Here is a 19,800-nt window from a genome sequence, read left to right as displayed (position 1 = left end):
TCACAGGAAACCATTCTATCTATGTTAACTAAAATAGGAACATTTATAGAAGATTATAGAAGCCTAGGACAGAGAATACAAAGAATTATTTGAACCAGGAGCTGGAAAGTCAGAGCCTGAGATCTCCCTCCCACCCTTCGTCCCTTCCTTCCTTCTTCCCTCCCTCCCATGCTCCCTCCCTGCCTTCCTGCCTGCCTGCTTTCTTGCCTTCTTCAGACCTCCCAAGTACCAAGCACTGTGGATACAGTGGAGAAATAGTTAGATGAGAGCTTAGAGGCTCGGACAATATATGCTAAGGAGCATATATTCTTGGAGGAGGAGATAGACAATAAGCCAAAGTCAAACAATTACAGTAAAACCTTGGTTTGCGAGCATAATTCATTCCAGAAACATGCTTGTAATCCAGAGCACTTGTATATCAAAGCAAAGTTCCCCATAAGAAATAATGGAAACTCAGATGATTCATTTCACAACCAAAAATTATTCATATAAAAATGATTACAATACTGTAATATAATACAAAAAAAATAAATAAAATACAAAATATAAAGAAAAATAAACAAATTAACTTGCACTTACCTTTGAAAACCTTCGTGGCTGGTGTAAGGGAGACAAGAGAGAGTAGGATTATTGTGTAGGACAACTTCACTGTCACTAACAAAATCACTGCTCTCTGTTGGCTCAATGGAATCTTTTTCTTTTCGTGCAACTTTAACAAGGAACCTATCTAATGACACTTGTTTTTGCCTCCTTTTTAGGATTTTGCAGAAATGTGATACTGCGTCGTCATGAAACAGATTCATTGCTCACACTGCTACAGCCTTATTCGGGTGGTGCTTGTCTACAGAATTTTGCACTGTTTCTCACATTTTACACATCCCCCTAAGCTCATTTGAAGTGAGGGATTCCTCTGCCTTTTCCTCTTCCTCCTCTGTAGACTAGATGCAGACATAGACTTCTTATAAAATCTTCCAATTTGAGCCACTCGCATACCTCTTTCTTACTTCCCAATGATTTCTTTCTTAACTTCCACCATAATCATCTCCTTCTTCTACCGCCTTTCTTTTCAGACTTTTTCTGCATGGGGGCCATTGTATACACTCGCACGGATGTTGACTATAGTATACCTGACAATAAGTGTAGTAAGCTGTTGTCATATACTGTATTTAATGTAACTGGCAATAAGGCAGCAGAGGAAAGGGTCCATATCTGCAGGCAGCCTGACCTAGAATGAAGCAAGGCATTCCTAAGCTTACTCTTGTATGGAAAAACAAAGGACTGTCCATAGGTGCTTTGAAGCGAGAAAAAATACACTAGTTTCAGTTGTGGGCCCCTTCCAACTTGGCTGAAAAATCACTGATATCTGCCAAACACCATGGCCTGAGATGGAGCATCGAAGCATAGGAGACAATCACCCACAATCCCACAGGGAGGGATGGGGGGGAAGAACCTTTGGCTTAGCTTGTGATCATGTGACATTTGTTGTCACGTACTACTTGTATTGCAAGACATCACTCATTTATCAAGTTAAACTTTATTAGAAATGTTTGCTTGTCTTGCAGAACACTCACAGAACAAGTTACTAACAATCCAACGTTTTACTGTAAAAGATTCTTATAATTCCAGTGACCATAAATTGCTTGCCCACATCTGAGATCCAACGGGGTACTATTAATAGTCGCAGTTGACAATAAGTGTAAACCTGTCCAAGGCACACCAGAAATGTCATGGGCAAAGGACTATGGAGAGAATTAGAAGAGGGTTATGTTGTAATGACTGCGTGGCTACTTGAGACTGGTGACAAGAGGAGTTCTATGTAAGCTGAGACCTGAATGACAAGAAGGAGCCAAGTGTAGGAAGATGACAGGGATGAGCCTTCTAGGCAGAGAGATCAACTAAGGGCTCTCAGGGAGGAACAGGCGTGGAGCATTTGCAGAACACAAAGAAGGCCAGTGTGGTTAGCATGCAGTGGACGGAGAGAACCTGGCTGGAAAGGGGACCAGAGACATTGGCAGGGGTCATGTGAGGTCAAACCTTCTGGGCATTAGTAAAGAGTTTGGCTTTGTTTATACAAAGCATGATGGGAAGCCGCTGAAAGGTTTTCAGCAAGGAAGTGACACAACCTGCTTTACCTTTGTAAAGAGCATCCTGTAATGTTATATAGTTAGAGTTTTTAAAAAATTGTTGGCACTTTTTATTGATCTTTCTTTAATGTAGTTATTTCTTTTCTTTATTTTTTTAAATTTGTTTTATTTTTTATTTATTTTTTTGGGGGGGGAATTATTTTATTTATTTATTTATTTATTTATTTATTTATTTATTTAATATATGAAATTTACTGTCAATTTGGTTTCCATACAACACCCAGTGCTCATCCCAAAAGGTGCCCTCCTCAATACCCATCACCCACCCTCCCCTCCCTCCCACCCCCCATCAACCCTCAGTTTGTTCTCAGTTTTTAACAGTCTCTTATGCTTTGGCTCTCTCCCACTCTAACCTCTTTTTTTTTTTTTCCTTCCCCTCCCCCATGGGTTTCTGTTACGTTTCTCAGGATCCACATAAGAGTGAAACCATATGGTATCTGTCTTTCTCTGTATGGCTTATTTCACTTAGCATCACACTCTCCAGTTCCATCCACGTTGCTACAAAAGGCCATATTTCATTTTTTCTCATTGCCACGTAGTACTCCATTGTGTATATAAACCACAATTTCTTTATCCATTCATCAGTTGATGGACATTTAGGCTCTTTCCATAATTTGGCTATTGTTGAGAGTGCTGCTATAAACATTGAGGTACAAGTGCCCCTATGCATCAGTACTCCTGTATCCCTTGGATAAATTCCTAGCAGTGCTATTGCTGGGTCGTAGGGTAGGTCTATTTTTAATTTTCTGAGGAACCTCCACACTGCTTTCCAGAGCGGCTGCACCAATTTGCATTCCCACCAACAGTGCAAGAGGGTTCCCGTTTCTCCACATCCTCTCCAGCATCTATAGTCTCCTGATTTCTTCATTTTGGCCACTCTGACTGGCGTGAGGTGATATCTGAGTGTGGTTTTGATTTGTATTTCCCTGATGAGGAGCGACGTTGAACATCTTTTCATGTGCCTGTTGGCCATCCGGATGTCTTCTTTAGAGAAGTGTCTATTCATGTTTTCTGCCCGTTTCTTCACTGGGTTATTTGTTTTTCGGGTGTGGAGTTTGATGAGCTCTTTATAGATTTTGGATACTAGCCCTTTGTCTGATATGTCATTTGCAAATATCTTTTCCCATTCCGTTGGTTGCCTTTTAGTTTTGTTGGTTGTTTCCTTTGCTGTGCAGAAGCTTTTTATCTTCATAAGGTCCCAGTAATTCACTTTTGCTTTTAATTCCCTTGCCTTTGGGGATGTGCCGAGTAAGCGATTGCTACGGCTGAGGTCAGAGAGGTCTTTTCCTGCTTTCTCCTCTAAGGTTTTGATGGTTTCCTGTCTCACATTCAGGTCCTTTATCCATTTTGAGTTTATTTTTGTGAATGGTGTGAGAAAGTGGTCTAGTTTCAACCTTCTGCATGTTGCTGTCCAGTTCTCCCAGCACCATTTGTTAAAGAGATTGTCTTTTTTCCATTGGATGTTCTTTCCTGCTTTGTCAAAGATGAGTTGGCCATACGTTTGTGGGTCTAGTTCTGGGGTTTCTATTCTATTCCATTGGTCTATGTGTCTGTTTTTATGCCAATACCATGCTGTCTTGATGATGACAGCTTTGTAGTAGAGGCTAAAGTCTGGGATTGTGACGCCTCCTGCTTTGGTCTTCTTCTTCAAAATTACTTTGGCTATTCGGGGCCTTTTGTGGTTCCATATGAATTTTAGGATTGCTTGTTCTAGTTTCGAGAAGAATGCTGGTGCAATTTTGATTGGGATTGCATTGTATGTGTAGATAGCTTTGGGTAGTATTGACATTTTGACAATATTTATTCTTCCAATCCATGAGCAGGGAATGTCTTTCCATTTCTTTATATCTTCTTCAATTACCTTCATAAGCTTTCTATAGTTTTAAGCATACAGATCTTTTACATCTTTGGTTAGATTTATTCCTAGGTATTTTATGCTTCTTGGTGCAATTGTGAATGGGATCAGTTTCTTTATTTGTCTTTCTGTTGCTTCATTGTTAGTGTATAAGAATGCAACTGATTTCTGTACATTGATTTTGTATCCTGCAACTTTGCTGAATTCATGTATCAGTTCTAGCAGACTTTTGGTGGAGTCTGTCGGATTTTCCATGTATAATATCATGTCATCTGCAAAAAGCGAAAGCTTGACTTCATCTTTGCCAATTTTGATGCCTTTGATTTCCTTTTGTTGTCTGATTGCTGATGCTAGAACTTCCAGCACTATGTTAAACAAGAGCGGTGAGAGTGGGCATCCCTGTCGTGTTCCTGATCTCAGGGAAAAAGCTCTCAGTTTTTCCCCGTTGAGGATGATGTTAGCTGTGGGCTTTTCATAAATGGCTTTTATGATCTTTAAGTATGTTCCTTCTATCCCGACTTTCTCGAGGGTTTTTATTAAGAAAGGGTGCTGGATTTTGTCAAAGGCCTTTTCTGCATCGATTGACAGGATCATATGGTTCTTCTCTTTTTTTTTTGTTAATGTGATGTATCACGTTGATCGATTTGCGAATGTTGAACCAGCCCTGCATCCCAGGAATGAATCCCACTTGATCATGGTGAATAATTCTTTTTATATGCTGTTGAATTCGATTCGCTAGTATCTTATTGAGAATTTTTGCATCCATATTCATCAGGGATATTGGCCTGTAGTTCTCTTTTTTTACTGGGTCTCTGTCTGGTTTAGGAATCAAAGTAATACTGGCTTCATAGAATGAGTCTGGAAGTTTTCCTTCCCTTTCTATTTCTTGGAATAGCTTGAGAAGGATAGGTATTATCTCTGCTTTAAACGTCTGGTAGAACTCCCCTGGGAAGCCATCTGGTCCTGGACTCTTATTTGTTGGGAGATTTTTGATAACCGATTCAATTTCTTCGCTGGTTATGGGTCTGTTCAAGCTTTCTATTTCCTCCTGATTGAGTTTTGGAAGCGTGTGGGTGTTTAGGAATTTGTCCATTTCTTCCAGGTTGTCCAGTTTGTTGGCATATAATTGTTCATAGTATTCCCTGATCATTGCTTGTATCTCTGAGGGATTGGTTGTAATCATTCCATTTTCATTCATGATTTTATCTATTTGGGTCATCTCCCTTTTCTTTTTGAGAAGCCTGGCTAGAGGTTTGTCAATTTTGTTTATTTTTTCAAAAAACCAACTCTTGGTTTCGTTGATCTGCTCTACAGTTTTTTTAGATTCTATATTGTTTATTTCTGCTCTGATCTTTATTATTTCTCTTCTTCTGCTGGGTTTAGGCTGCCTTTGCTGTTCTGCTTCTATTTCCTTTAGGTGTGCTGTTAGATTTTGTATTTGGGATTTTTCTTGTTTCTTGAGATAGGCCTGGATTGCAATGTATTTTCCTCTCAGGACTGCCTTCGCTGTGTCCCAAAGCGTTTGGATTGTTGTATTTTCATTTTCGTTTGTTTCCATATATTTTTAAATTTCTTCTCTAATTGCCTGGTTGACCCACTCATTCGTTAGTAGGGTGTTCTTTAACCTCCATGCTTTGGAGGTTTTCCAGACTTTTTCCTGTGGTTGATTTCAAGCTTCATAGCATTGTGGTCTGAAAGTATGCATGGTATAATTTCAATTCTTGTAAACTTATGAAGGGCTGTTTTGTGACCCAGTATATGATCTATCTTGGAGAATGTTCCATGTGCACTCGAGAAGAAAGTATATTCTGTTGCTTTGGGATGCAGAGTTCTAAATATATCTGTCAAGTCCATCTGATCGAATGTATCATTCAGGGCCCTTGTTTCTTTATTGACCGTGTGTCTAGATGATCTATCCATTTCTGTAAGTGGGGTGTTAAAGTCCCCTGCAATGACCACATTCTTATCAATAAGGTTGCTTATGTTTATGAGTAATTGTTTTATATATCTGGGGGCTCCGGTATTCGGCGCATAGACATTTATAATTGTTAGCTCTTCCTGATGGATAGACCCTGTAATAATTATATAATGCCCTTCTTCATCTCTTGTTACAGCCTTTAATTTAAAGTCTAGTTTGTCTGATATAAGTATGACTTCTCCAGCTTTCTTTTGGCTTCCAGTAGCATGATAAATAGTTCTCCATCCCCTCACTCTCAATCTAAAGGTGTCCTCAGATCTAAAATGAGTCTCTTGTAGACAGCAAATAGATGGGTCTTGTTTTTTTATCCATTCTGATACCCTATGTCTTTTGGTTGGCGCATTTAATCCATTTACATTCAGTGTTATTATAGAAAGATACGGGTTTAGAGTCATTGTGATGTCTGTATGTTTTATGCTTGTAGTGATGTCTCTGGTACTTTGTCTCACAGGATCCCCCTTAGGATCTCTTGTAGGGCTGGTTTAGTGGTGACAAATTCCTTCAGTTTTTGTTTGTTTGGGAAGACCTTTATCTCTCCTTCTATCCTAAATGACAGACTTGCTGGATAAAGGATTCTCGGCTGCATATTTTTTCTGTTTAGCACACTGAAGATATCGTGCCAATCCTTTCTGGCCTGCCAAGTTTCAAAAGAGAGATCAGTCACGAGTCTTATAGGTCTCCCTTTATATGTGAGGGCACGTTTATCCCTTGCTGCTTTCAGAATTTTCTCTTTATCCTTGTATTTTGCCAGTTTCACTATGATATGTCGTGCAGAAGATCGATTCAAGTTACGTCTGAAGGGAGTTCTCTGTGCCTCTTGGATTTCAATGCCTTTTTCCTTCCCCAGTTCAGGGAAGTTCTCAGCTATAATTTCTTCAAGTACCCCTTCAGCACCTTTCCCTCTCTCTTCCTCCTCTGGGATACCAATTATGTGTATATTATTTCTTTTTAGTGTATCACTTAGTTCTCTAATTTTCCCCTCATACTCCTGGATTTTTTTATCTCTCTTTCTCTCAGCTTCCTCTTTTTCCATAACTTTATCTTCTAGTTCACCTATTCTCTCCTCTGCCTCTTCAATCCGAGCTGTCGTGGTTTCCATTTTGTTTTGCATTTCGTTTAAAGCGCTTTTCAGCTCCTCGTGACTGTTCCTTAGTCCCTTGATCTCTGTGGCAAGAGATTCTCTGCTGTCCTGTATACTGTTTTCAAGCCCAGCGATTAATTTTATGACTATTATTCTAAATTCACTTTCTGTTATATTATTTAAATCCTTTTTGATCAGTTCATTAGCTGTTGTTATTTCCTGGAGATTTTCTGAGGGGAATTCTTCCGTTTGGTCATTTTGGATAGTCCCTGGAGTGGTGAGGACCTGCAGGGCACTTTCCCTGTGCTGTGGTGTATAACTGGAGTTGGTGGGCGGGGCCGCAGTCCGACCTGATGTCTGCCCCCAGCCCACCGCTGGGGCCACAGTCAGACTGGTGTGTGCCTTCTCTTCCCCTCTCCTAGGGGCGGATTCACTGTGGGGTGGCGTGGCCCGTCTGGGCTACTTGCACACTGCCAGGCTTGTGGTGCTGGGGATCTGGCGTATTAGCTGGGGTGGGTAGGCAAGGTGCACGGGGGCAGGCTTAGCTCGCTTCTCCTTAGGTGATCCACTTCAGGAGGGGCCCTGTGGCAGCGGGAGGGAGTCAGATCCGCTGCCGGAGGTTTGGCTCCGCAGAAGCAGAGTTGGGTGTTTGCGTGGAGCGAGCAAGTTCCCTGGCAGGAACTGGTTCCCTTTGGGATTTTGGCTGGGGGATGGGCGGGGGAGATGGCTCTGGCGAGTGCCTTTGTTCCCTGCCAAGCTGAGCTCTGTCGTCCGGGGGCTCAGCAGCTCTCCCTCCCTTTGTCCTCCAGCCCTTCCCGCTTTCTGAGCAGAGCTGTTAACTTATGACCTCCCAGACACTAAGTCGCGCTTGCTGTGGGAACACAGTCCGTCCGGCCCCTCTGCTTTTGCCAGCCAGACTCGGGGGCTCTGCTTGGCCGGCGAGCCGCCCCTCTGCCCCGGCTCCCTCCTGCCAGTCCGTGGAGCGCACACCGCCTCGCCGCCCTTCCTACCCTCTTCCGTGGGCCTCTCGTCTGCGCTTGGCTCCGGAGACTCCGTTCTGCTAATCCTCTGGCGGTTTTCTGGGTTCTTTAGGCAGGTGTAGGTGGAATCTAAGTGATCAGCAGGACGCGTGGTGAGCCCAGCATCCTGCTATGCCGCCATCTTCCCTCCGACCCTCTTTATTTTTTTTAAAAGATATTTTAAGAATGTTTATTTTTGAGAGAGAACACACACACACACACACACACACACACACACACACACACACAAGTGGGGGAGGAGCAGAGAGAGAGAGGGAGACAGAGGATTTGAAGCTGACAGCATAGAGCCCCATGTGGGTCTCGAACTCACGAACCATGAGATCATGACCTGAACTGAAGTCGGTTGCTTAACCAACTGAGCCACCCAGGTGCCCCTGTAGTTATTTCTTTTAAGGTTCCTATTTTGAAGAGATGCAAACTTATGTAAAACCATATCATTGTATATCAAATGATATGACATCTGAGATTTTCCTTAAAATTAGAGATAGGGGTGCCTGGGTGGCTCAGTTGGTTAAGCTGCTGGCTTTTCATTTCAGCTCAGGTCATGATCTTGCAGTTAGTTGTCAGTTCAAACCCCACATTGGACTGCCCTGGCAGCATGAAGCCTGCTTGGGATTCTCTCTCTCCCTCTCTCTCTGCCCTTTCCCTGCTCTTTCTCTTTCAAAAATAAATAAACAAACATAAAAAAAAATTAGAGATGAAACAGGATTGGCCATGATTGGATGCTTGTTGAATTGGGGTTTGATTTACTATTATTTCTACTTTTGTATATGTTTGAAGTTTTTTTTTTTTTTTTTAAATAATGAAATGTAAAAAAGAAAAAAAAAAGGCCCACTCTGGCTGTGGCAGGTTGGCTGTAGTGTGGACACAGAGAAGTGAGTGGATTGGGGATACATTTTGTAGTTAGAGCCAACAGGACCTACTGGTAGGGGGGTGGTGAGGAAATGAGAAGATCCAATGGTAACTCTTTGATTTTTAGCTTAGCGACTGGTTGGATTAAGATGCTATTGGCCAAAAAAATGAAGGCATAGGAGGAGCATGTTTGAGTGGGGAGGGAGGAAAAGTTCTCTTTTGAGCATGTAAAGCTTAACATTAGACATTCACATGGAAATGTCCAGTGGGCAAGTGTGGAATCACGCCAAAAGGACGGACATATTGTATAAGACAGTCTTATGAGCTACTTCAGCCACTCTCAGACTCACCTGACCCAAGAGCCTTTGCTTATTTGTTCTATCTCTGTTGCTGGTTCTGTGTGGGCTCCCACTGGCTTTTTGTAGGTGCCACCTGACAAAGTAAAAGCCCTGTTTCCCAGGGGATTCCCTATTGAAGCCAACCTGCTTAGTGCCTGTATAAAAGCAACTGGGAAGTGAGGAAGAATTAACGCCTCATGAAGTCAAGCTTTGGTCAAGGGGGAATGGGAGCCAGTGGATAAATTATTCCCTCTTTCTCTCTTTGGAGCCAGTCCTGAGATGCATTCAGTCATGTGGCCTCTTGGAAGATGGTTCAGGAAGTTAGAGCAATCATTCATGCTTGATCCCAAGCAGAAGCCAGCTCTGTAATGTACCATTGTATTTGCTTTCCTTCCTTTCCTGCCTCACTCTCCTTTCCTTGACATTTGCAGAACAAAAGAAGGTAGATTCAGTAAAGCAGATGGAAACAGAGGCAGCAAAGTAGAAGGAAAGCTAGGAGAAAGGAGGGCCATGTAAATCTTGCAAAGGAGGTAACGCTCATCTTTGTTGAATGCTGCAGACAGCTCAAGAGAAAACTAGGAGGGTGATCCTTAGATTTGGCAAAATCAGAGGTCACTCATTAGTAAACCTGTTGAGACCTTTCTCAGCTTTCATGGGATGATTGAGAAGGAAACATGACTACAATGGACTGAAAAGAGAATAGAAGATTAAAAATTTTTCAAAAGTGTAGACAGTAAATAGAGACATCCTTTGCTTTGAAGGGGAACCGACGTGGTGGATGGAAAAGGATTGTGGAAGGGGAAGGATTTTCATTTTTTAAAGAAGGGCAATAATTACTGTAGGTTCATGGGAATAAGTGTGTGGGGGCAGCATAATTGTGAAAGTGAAGTCTGTGAGACCATCATAGGGAATGTATTTAAGGGCTCAAATGAGAAGTAGGCGGGCGTGGGAGGACTAATGTTTGAAGAGGGGAGAATGTGCATTTTGGGAATGGAGAGGCAAATAGGCCAGGGATGTGTGGTAGGATCACTTGGCAGTGTTAAGGGCAAATTGAGAGTTGTGGCTGGGACAAGTCCTTTTGGGTGGTGCCAGTCTCTTTCAGTGAGCCTGCTTTCTTGTTCCCACTCTTCCCTGCCAAGGTTGACTTTTCATTTCTTATCAGTTCTAGAACCTCAAGGGAAGGCACAGGAGTTCCTGAATTCTAGTCTCTGGGAATGTTCCCTAACAGGGACAACTGGTCCCATCAGCTATGGTAGGTAGGTTGGTCATGGATGAGGCACAGCTGTCAAAAGATGAGGACATAGTAAGGCAGGCACCCCAGGAGATAACTCCAACCTGGTCTTCTGGACTTCCTGCCCAATAAAAGGGCTGGAGAATAGGTTGGATGCATTTGGCTGATTTTTTGTTTATTTGTTTGTTTGTTTCTTGGGAGATCCTTGTTATAGGTATAGCAATCGTAGTCAGACTGTATTCTGAGTTTTAGTTTGGGACATTTGCTCTCTATAGCTGCAGGGAAATATTTTCTTTTATTAGACCCAATCATCTCAAAGAATTTGTGTAGGAGGAATTACAAATAGAGATGAGAGACAGAGATAGAGAGAGGGAGAGAGAGAGAGAGCGAGAGAGAGTGAGAGTGTGTGTGTGTGTGTATGTGTGTGTGTGTGTGTGTGTTCTTCCCATTAGTGGTATTTTGGCTCCTATTCCTTGCCAAATACAGGAGGACCAACCTTTTTTCTGTAGGGGAGGAGTCTTGTGTAGTGATTTGCTCACAGGAGCCAGTGGCCCATTTCAGGGAATGTCCTGGGGACATTCCTTTGGGGTTGCAGCATGGGGGTAGAGGAGTTTAGAGTTCGACGATTCAGCGTTTTGGCCTTTCCTACTACCTGCAAGTCTGTGTGCCATTGTGTTTTCAGGGTTGCCAGGTTATTCCTATAGCCAGGCAGAAAAATGCCTTGTTTGGGAGCTCTGGCCTGTAGTCAGATATGCGTTAGGTCTCCACTCTACCGTTTACATGCTTGGTGACCGTGGGACAGTCTTAAAATATACCTTCTTTATGTGGTTCTTGGGGAGAGGAAACATGTGAGGAGCCTTCAGCAAGAAGCCTAGCACAAAGTAGTCATGGCACAAATGATAATAGTTTAATTTCCAGGGGCACCTGGGTGGCTCAGTCGGCTGAGCCTCTGACTCTTGATTTCAGCTCAAGTCATGATCCCAGGGTCATGGGAGGGGAGCCGAGCATGGAGCACAGAGCCTACTTAAGATTCTCTCTCTCTCCCTCCATCCCTTTCCCCTGTTGACATGCTCTCTCTCTCAAATAAAATTTTAAAAATTAAAAAAAAATAGTTTAATTTCTAGGAGGACCTATTGGCATAAAATGCTATTATTGGATGCTCAGTGCAGTGTATGATCTAGAGAAAGAAGACAAAGCTATTTGGTGAATGAGGTGAGACTGGTGAATAGAAGAGTACCAGGTAAGACACAGAATTATGGAACTTGAGTTTGTGAGGAAGATTTTGATTAACATCTCAAGTATGCTGCTTGGACCTTTGATGAAGTTGCATCTCTAGGCCTCAGTTTCCCATCTATATCATGGGAATAATAATGTCTGCCATTGGGTTGTTGTAAGATACAGATCAATAAAACACTAAGCATAAGGCCTGACATTTAGTAGCTATTCATTAAAGAGCTTTGATGATTAATAATAGTAGATGGTAATCATTACTCACACAATAGAGGCAGTGTAGCTGAGTGGGACAGAGTGGCCTCCTGCATTCCTGAAATTGCACCAAATTAGTAATTACCCACTTTGCTAGGGCAGAGGTTGACCCTGCACAAATCTCAATTCTGATTATTTCACAAAGGTTGTTAGATTTGACATGACAAGGGCTCCTTTCAAATATATAGAAGTTAATAATAATCTTGGACATGAATCTTGGATACCCGTTCTTTCATTTTTCTTTGGACATCTCACCCTTCTGCTAAAAGCAGTATATATTAAATCTCTTTTTTTTTTTTCTTACTCTTTTGAATCTGATCACTCAGGCCTTGATAAAATCCTTGTTCTGGAGTTTGTTCAAAGTTCATGGGAATAGCATCACAAAGTATTATTCTTGTCAAAATTGCTTAAGTGGAATTGAATCACAAGGAAACAATCAGATTAATTCAGAATATGGCACATTCTACAAAACATCTAACTACCCTGGACTCTGCAAAAAACTTGAAAAACAAAGTGAAACTAAAAGGTCAGGATTGGAAGTATGTAAAGTTAGATTAAAAGAGACTAATAAATATATAACCAGATGCAATGCCTGCACCTTGAATAAGTATAGAGAGCCCTCCACCTGAAAGAGAGAAGGAAAGGAATAAGGAAAGAAAGAAAGAAAGAAAGAAAGAAAGAAAGAAAGAAAGAAAAGAAAAAAGAAAAAGGAAAGGAAAGAAGGAAGAAAGAAGGAAAAAAAGAAAAAGAAAGAAAAGGAAAGAAAAAGAAAGGAAAGAAAAAAAAGAAAAAGAAAGAGGAAAGAAAGGAAGAAAGAAGGAAGGATAGAAAAGAAAAGAAAAGAAAAAGAAAGAAAGAGAAATAAAGAAAAGAAAGGAAAGAAAAAGAAAGACAAGAAAAGGAAAGAAAGAAAGAAACCCAACTATAAAACATATTATGGGACAACTGGAGAAATTTGACTATGGACTATATATTATAAAATATTATTCACTTTATGATAAGTTTCTTGGGTATGACAATGGTAGTGTGGCTATGTAGGAGAACATACTTGTTTTTTTCAGGTAATACACATGTAAATATTTAGGGGTAAAATATTATAGTTTCTGCAATTTCTTAAAAATTATTTAGTGTTTATTAATTTTAGAGAGACAGCGCAAACAGGGAGGGGCAGAGAGAGAGGAGAGGACACATCAGCATGGAGCCCAGTGCAGAGCTTGAACCCACAAATTGTAGGATCACGACCTGAGCTGAGGTCGGATGCTCAACTGACTGAGCCACTCAGGCGCCCAATTTCTGCAATTTCAAATGGTTCCACCAAATAGGATGTAAATGTGTACATCTATATCCATAGGTAGATGTATAAAGAGAAAGAAAATATTCTTTGGAACATGGAAAATACTAACTATTTAACCTATATGAAAGGTTCATAGGTATCCATGAACTGTTCCTTCAACTTTTCTAAAGGTTTGACAATTTTCAAAATAAAAAGTTGGGGGAGAAAAGTTTGTGGGAGAAAACCAGCTAGCCCATCTGCATAGTTACTTCCCGGGAATGTTCATTGAGGAGCCCTCTATCCAACCTCACAGACACTGGGGCTTTTATCCTTTCAGGGACTAAGGGCTCACATCATAGATTTGAGCCATTGGCCAATTCTCACCTGGGAAAGCCTCTGTTCTTTACAGTCCTGAAGCTGAAAATCTGGAGTAGGAGATGGATGTGGAGAGAAGGCTTGTTCAGAAAAGGAAGTAGTAAAACAAACATGCATTTGAGGGGGCAACCATTAAAAAGATCCTAGGAGGTAAAGTCCTTTCAGTTTTCAGCAGGCATATGGCCCGTTAAGCATCTGTGTAAATTTAGTAGGAATCTTGTCTGCCTAGATGATGAAGAATAAGAATTCCAGGGTAAAAATAATTCAGGAATTTATACCTGGAATTTCTGGGAGAAATTGATAGAACTAGGAGAAATAATTTCCTTTCAAGAATGGATTTATTAAGGACAGATGGGTCCTGGGGTCATTCTTCTTAGAGCTTAATTACCATGTTCTGAAGCAGTTTGAGATCTTAATGACTTGACTCCTTCCTATCCACTGGTGTCAAATTTAAAACCAACCACACAAAATGTTGGGGACAAAAAGTAGTCCAGTAAACAAACTTATTAATAGAAATGAAATTCCACAGGGAACACAGGCACACACAAGTCAGTGGGATATTAAATTCCTGTGATAAGTTAACATGGATTAAGCAAAACTTTTTATAGTGCAAGTTCTTAGTATCAAATTTTGAAGCACAGCAACATCTAATAATATAATTATAATATATTAACTATTTCTTTTTTTAATGTTTATTTACTTTTGAGAGAGAGAGTGAGCAGGGGAGGGGCAGAGAGATTGGGAGAGAAAGAATCCCAAGCAGGCTCTGTGCTGTCAGCACAAAGCCAGACGTGGAGCTTGAACCCATGAATCATGAGATCATGACATCAGCCGAAATCAAGAGTTGGTTGCTTAATTGACTGAGCCACCTAGGCACCCCTATATTAACTATTTCTAATAGGTTGCAAATAATGCTTAAGGGCTATATTGAAGGAAAACATTGATTCACTCAATAAATAATTATTGGACACACTTTCTGTTCTGCATTTGGGAATAAAGCCAGGGACATGTCTTCCTGGAGTCCACTCTCCACCAATGAGGTGGACTTAATATGTGGTGAGTTACAATAGTAACAAAGGCTACAAAAGAGTAGTTTGTAGATCTGTCATCTGGAATAGCTTAGATTTTATGAATGCTAATCATCACAAGAAAATTATCAAATGTAGAACTATTTTTTAATGTTAATTTATTTGAGAGAGAGAGAGAGAGAGAGAGAGAGTGTGTGTGAGAGGGGAGGAGCAGAGAGAGAGGGATAGACAGTATCTGAAGCAGGCTCCAGGCTCTGAGCTGTCAGCACAGAACCCAATGTGGGGCTCAAACTCATGAACTGCGAGATCATGACCCTAGCCGAAGTCGGTTGCTTAAGGGACTGAGCCACCCAGGTGCCCCTGTAGAACTATTTTTAATATATTTAAAGTTTTTCTGAAATTTTTTCATTGTAAAAAGACTTTAATTTTCTTTTCTTCTTCTTCTTTTCCTCCTCCTCCTCCTCCTCCTCCTTCTCCTCCTCCTCCTCCTTCTTCTTCTTCTTCTTCCTCTTCTTCTTCTTTTTGAGAGAGAGAGGGCACAAGTTAGTGAGGGGCAGAGAGGAAAAGGAGAGAGAGAGAGAGAGAGAAAAGCAGGCTCACCCAAAGCCCAGCTCATGTTTACTCAAAGCAGGGCTTGAGCTCACCCAAAGCTGGGCTCAAGCTCACCCAGTGCAGGGCTCAAGCTCACCCGATGTGGGACTCGAACTCACAAACTGTGAGATCATGACCTGAGCCAAAGTCAGATGCTTAACGATTGAGCCACCCTGGTGCCCTGAGGCTTTAATTTTCTAAGACAACTTTAAATCCTGAAGGTTGGGATTTTTGTTCTCTTGTTTATGTCTCCCACCATCATGCTTGCAGATAGAGTGATTGACAGGGTCAATAGCTATGCATGTGACTGTCAGCAGGAAGGCTGCTGGGACAATGCTCACGGTCCTCCATGCCACCAGCACGGCAGCATATAGCCAGTGGTTAAAGGTACCAATACTAGTGTTAACTTCTTGAGTTCAAGTCCAGGTTCTGCCACTTGGTAGCTGGGTATGGGCAAATTACTCACTCAAGCTCAGTTTCCTCAGCTGAAAATGAAGATAGTCGTAGTACCACCCTCCCCAACTCTTTTTTTTCTTTTAGCATCCTAAATAAGATAATGCAGATAAAGCACTTGGCAGAAAGTAAGTCTTCAATAGATTTTAAACATTTTTTTTATTTGAAAATCTAATTTTTTTTATTAAGCAATCCAGGAATCAGGGAGCATCCCATCTAGCAAAAAGAGGGGAGCTCCTTAGATTTTAACTATTATATGGTTGCTTTAATTTTTGTGACTAGTCGATTGTCTGATCATCCCCACTCTGAACATGCTCACTGGCTTTTTGTTCTTATTTTTCAAGTTGAATGTAGTCAGGTCCCTGATTTCACAACAAATGCATTCACTTCTAGTCTTGTATGCACAGTAATCAAAGTGGGCTTTTACTGTCCTAGAGGTCAAAAACCATAAAATTTTATCTGTAGTATAAAAACCCAAAGCTGACATAGGAAAGGAAGTTGGAAAGTAGCAGAAATTAATACAAGAAGGTTCAGGCTTTTCAAAGGCAAATATGCAAAGCTGAGAATGATCTTTTCCCTGAATGAACATCTGGAATGACTGTATGTAGATTAGTACACTCATGATACCAGCAAGTGCCGGCTACTTCTGAGTCCATTGGAGCTTTTTTTCTAGCAACTTTGGAAAATCCACATCTTTATTACTTTTGTTTTTTTTAATGCTGGACAGTGTGACAGAGATGGCTGATTGTCTCAATATTCATTTCTCCCTTCTTTTTCGTTAGAGGACACTGATTGTTAGTTGGACTTTTGGCTACCCAGAATATGGACTACATTTCCCAAGCTCCCTTGCAGCTAGGCATGTGATCATGTGACTAAGTTCTAGCCAAAGGGCTGTGAAGAGATGTGTTCTTGCAAGGAAAGATGTGCTCTCCTTTCTTTTCCAACTGAGCCAGGATGTGGATGTTGTGGTGAGCTACCTGGACCATGCAGATGAGAATAACACCCTAAGAAAGGTGGAAGGAACTTGAGTTTGGACACTGTGGAGCAGCCACATTATATTAGAGAGAAATATAATTCTATTTTGTTTAAGTCATGACTACTCAGTCTCCATTAACTGCAGTTGTATCTAGATCATAAATAATACAGGCAGGAATGAATATGGAAGTAGAAGTGTCTCCTCAACACCTCCCCCTCACCATTGCTCTTTTTTTGCTGGCTTGAATCCTGGGAGGGAAATGCTGATGTGTGTGTGTGTGTGTGTGTGTGTGTGTGTGTGTATTGTTTTACTCTGTATGTAAGATTCATTCACTGAACATACACAGTATTTATATTGAGAGTTCCAGGCATTTTACTTTGAATGTGTGCATGTGCGTGCGTGCACACACACACACGCACACACATATGTACACTTACATATCAATCACAATTATCATGTTTAATAAGCATACAGTCTAGACTGGAAAATCTATATAATATGAGAAGTAATATATTGCCAAATGAACAAGATAATGAGCTCAGAAAGTTTCAGAAAGCCTGGGCCATCATTTTTACTCTGAACCCAATGAATTACCAATGAAAGTAGAAAGCTAGTCTCCAGAAGGACAAGGGATGGGATTTGACTTCATTTAGCTTCCCCATTGTTTACAGAACACCCTACTCATAGCTTTCCTTCAGTTCTGTGTCAGGTTGCCCCCTTTGTGGTCTTCTGGCTCTTTCTTGGCACCCTCCTCTTTCCCACCCACATGATGCCTGTTATCTCAGAAGCCTGGCCCTCCTTCATCCCTTTGTGTGAGACAAGCAGCTGGCATCACTGTCCCAGTTTCATAGATAGAGCAACGGTCATTTTTCTATTGTTACTAGACCAAAGTTAACTAGTGAGTCATTCTAAAGTCCTAGAACCGGATCCTAATTCTTGTTCCTGGAATCATTTGCCAAACCGAATTACACCGAAGGTTCAAGAGGATGCTGGCCTTTGAACAGCTCAGTGAGGAATGCATTTGCGTGTGACTTAGTTAAAAACAAGGATTAACTCTCTATTGAAAACTGCTGGCCTGAAAAAGAAAGGGGAGAAATGTATCAATGTAAAATCATCTTCATACCAAAAAGATGCTTAACTGCTCTGAAAATGCACTGCAAGCTCTTTGGTTCATGGCTTCCTAAGTACTAGGTTTTTAAACAGAATATGTCTTGTTTGCAGTTGAGGAGATCAATTTTCTTCCTCTTACAATAGTCACATATGTGAATTTAGATCTTGGAGGAAACAATTTATTTCCTTCTTTTCACAAGAGGATCTTTAAAGTATCTAACAACAACAACAACAACAACAGCAACAAGAATAAATTTAAAAGAAAGTATCTAACAGAGAAAAAATGAGCTTGCTCATGTATTAAAATTAGTACACAAGCCATTCCAAACACAAGCTGTTCATATTTAGTAGGGAGATGCTTTTTATGTAGCATTTTTGGCATAGCTTAGAATTTCCTAATTTTTTCCCCTTCCTTGTGTCTTTCTTTGCATCACATGTAATCCTGTTTCTTCATCCTTTCACGAACCCTCCTAGCCAACTTGATGAAAGGCACAAAGTATGCCTGCAGTAGTAATTCTGGATTTAAAAGTAGAAACAACGTCAGTGTGAAGGCAAGTTAGAGTTTGAATATTAAGCTTAGTGACTTTATCCTTTGTTTCATAGCTATGGGAAAAGGAAAATTTTGGAAAGCGGAAACAGGATTTCTTACTTGGAGTCCAGGAACCCTTAAAGCTGTCTTTCTTATAATTATCACCTGCAACTACCCTTCGGGCTCTACCCAGACACCCTGAGTCAGGATCCCTGAAGATGGGTCATGGGAATCTTCTTTTCAACAAACTTCCCAGATGGTTCTTATATCCATTAACAGTTGGAGAGTCTCTGCTCTGAGGAGTTCATGGATGGTCTTTAAGGGCTTTATGAAGCCCCTCAATATGTATACAAAGTATGGTGCAGGTGCACAGGTGTGTTTTTCTTTTTCTTTAAAAAAAATTTTTTTTAAGTTTATTCATTTTTCAGAGACAGTGAGACAAAGCATGAGTGGAGGAGGGGCAGAGAGAGAGGGAGACACAGAATCCAAAACAGGCACCTGGCTCTGAGCTGTCAGCACAGAGCCTGATGCGGGGCTCGAACTCACAACCATGAGATCATGACCTGAGCTGAAGTCAGCCACTCAACCAACTGAGCCACCCAGGTGCCCCACAGGTGTGTTTTTCTAAGGGAGATTCTCAAGGAGTTCTGTGACCCTGGAAAAGGTTAAGGGTCTAAATGGTCGATAAATGTAGGGAAAAAAAGTTCCGTCTCACTTATTAGTGAACAGGAATTAAAAAAATTAGTGAACAGATTGAAAAATCTGACACAGTGTTTGGCAAAGATCTAGAAAAGTAGGGATTCTCATACATTGATTATGAAAACCAACGGTTACAGACATTTTGGGGAGCACTTTGACAATAGCTAACAAAACTTAAAATACATTCTCTTTACAACCCATTTTAAGTAAGTACAAACTCTTGAACACATGAACATGACTTGCTTAAGGATATTCTATGGGGTATTGTTTGTTTATAATTGCAGAAAATTGGAAATAACCTAAATATTCGCCAATAGAAGAATGAATAAATAAAATGTAGTATAATAAAGTGTTCATTACTATAAAGTGATTACAAGGAATGATATAAAGCCTCATATTAATAATTATGAAAATAATGGTTAATACTCACATGTTTACTGGCACTAAGAGTTCTGCATATATTAACAAAAAGTCTGGACCCCAAAACATAATACTGAGTTAAAAAAAGACATCACAAAATGATACACATTGTGATACTACTTATGTCTAAAAGCACAAAATAATACTTAAATGATTTATCAATACACATGTAGTAAAAATATGAAAACATGGATTTCCCAAATATACACAAAATTCTATATAATTGCGATCCAGGGTAGCACCAGGGAGGACTTATAAAACTGGGGGCATTTCAGTCTGCTTCAGTTTATCAGAAACCTGTCATTTTCTAAAGACCTGTAATTAACAAACATTTATATAGAA

At 40.7% G+C, this 19,800-nt stretch overlaps 1 long non-coding RNA gene across 1 annotated transcript in view; it reads left to right on the top strand.

The window, feature by feature from the left end:
* Positions 1-19,800, top strand: part of LOC122240423 — a 67,531-nt gene that overhangs the window by 29,020 nt on the left and 18,711 nt on the right. The gene's annotated exons all lie outside the window — the stretch shown is intronic.

The sequence above is a fragment of the Panthera tigris genome, chromosome B4, assembly GCF_018350195.1.
Source record: "Panthera tigris isolate Pti1 chromosome B4, P.tigris_Pti1_mat1.1, whole genome shotgun sequence".
Taxonomy (NCBI): domain Eukaryota; kingdom Metazoa; phylum Chordata; class Mammalia; order Carnivora; family Felidae; genus Panthera; species Panthera tigris.
Note: the sequence above shows the minus strand (reverse complement) of the source record. Positions and strands in the feature narration are given on the sequence as shown.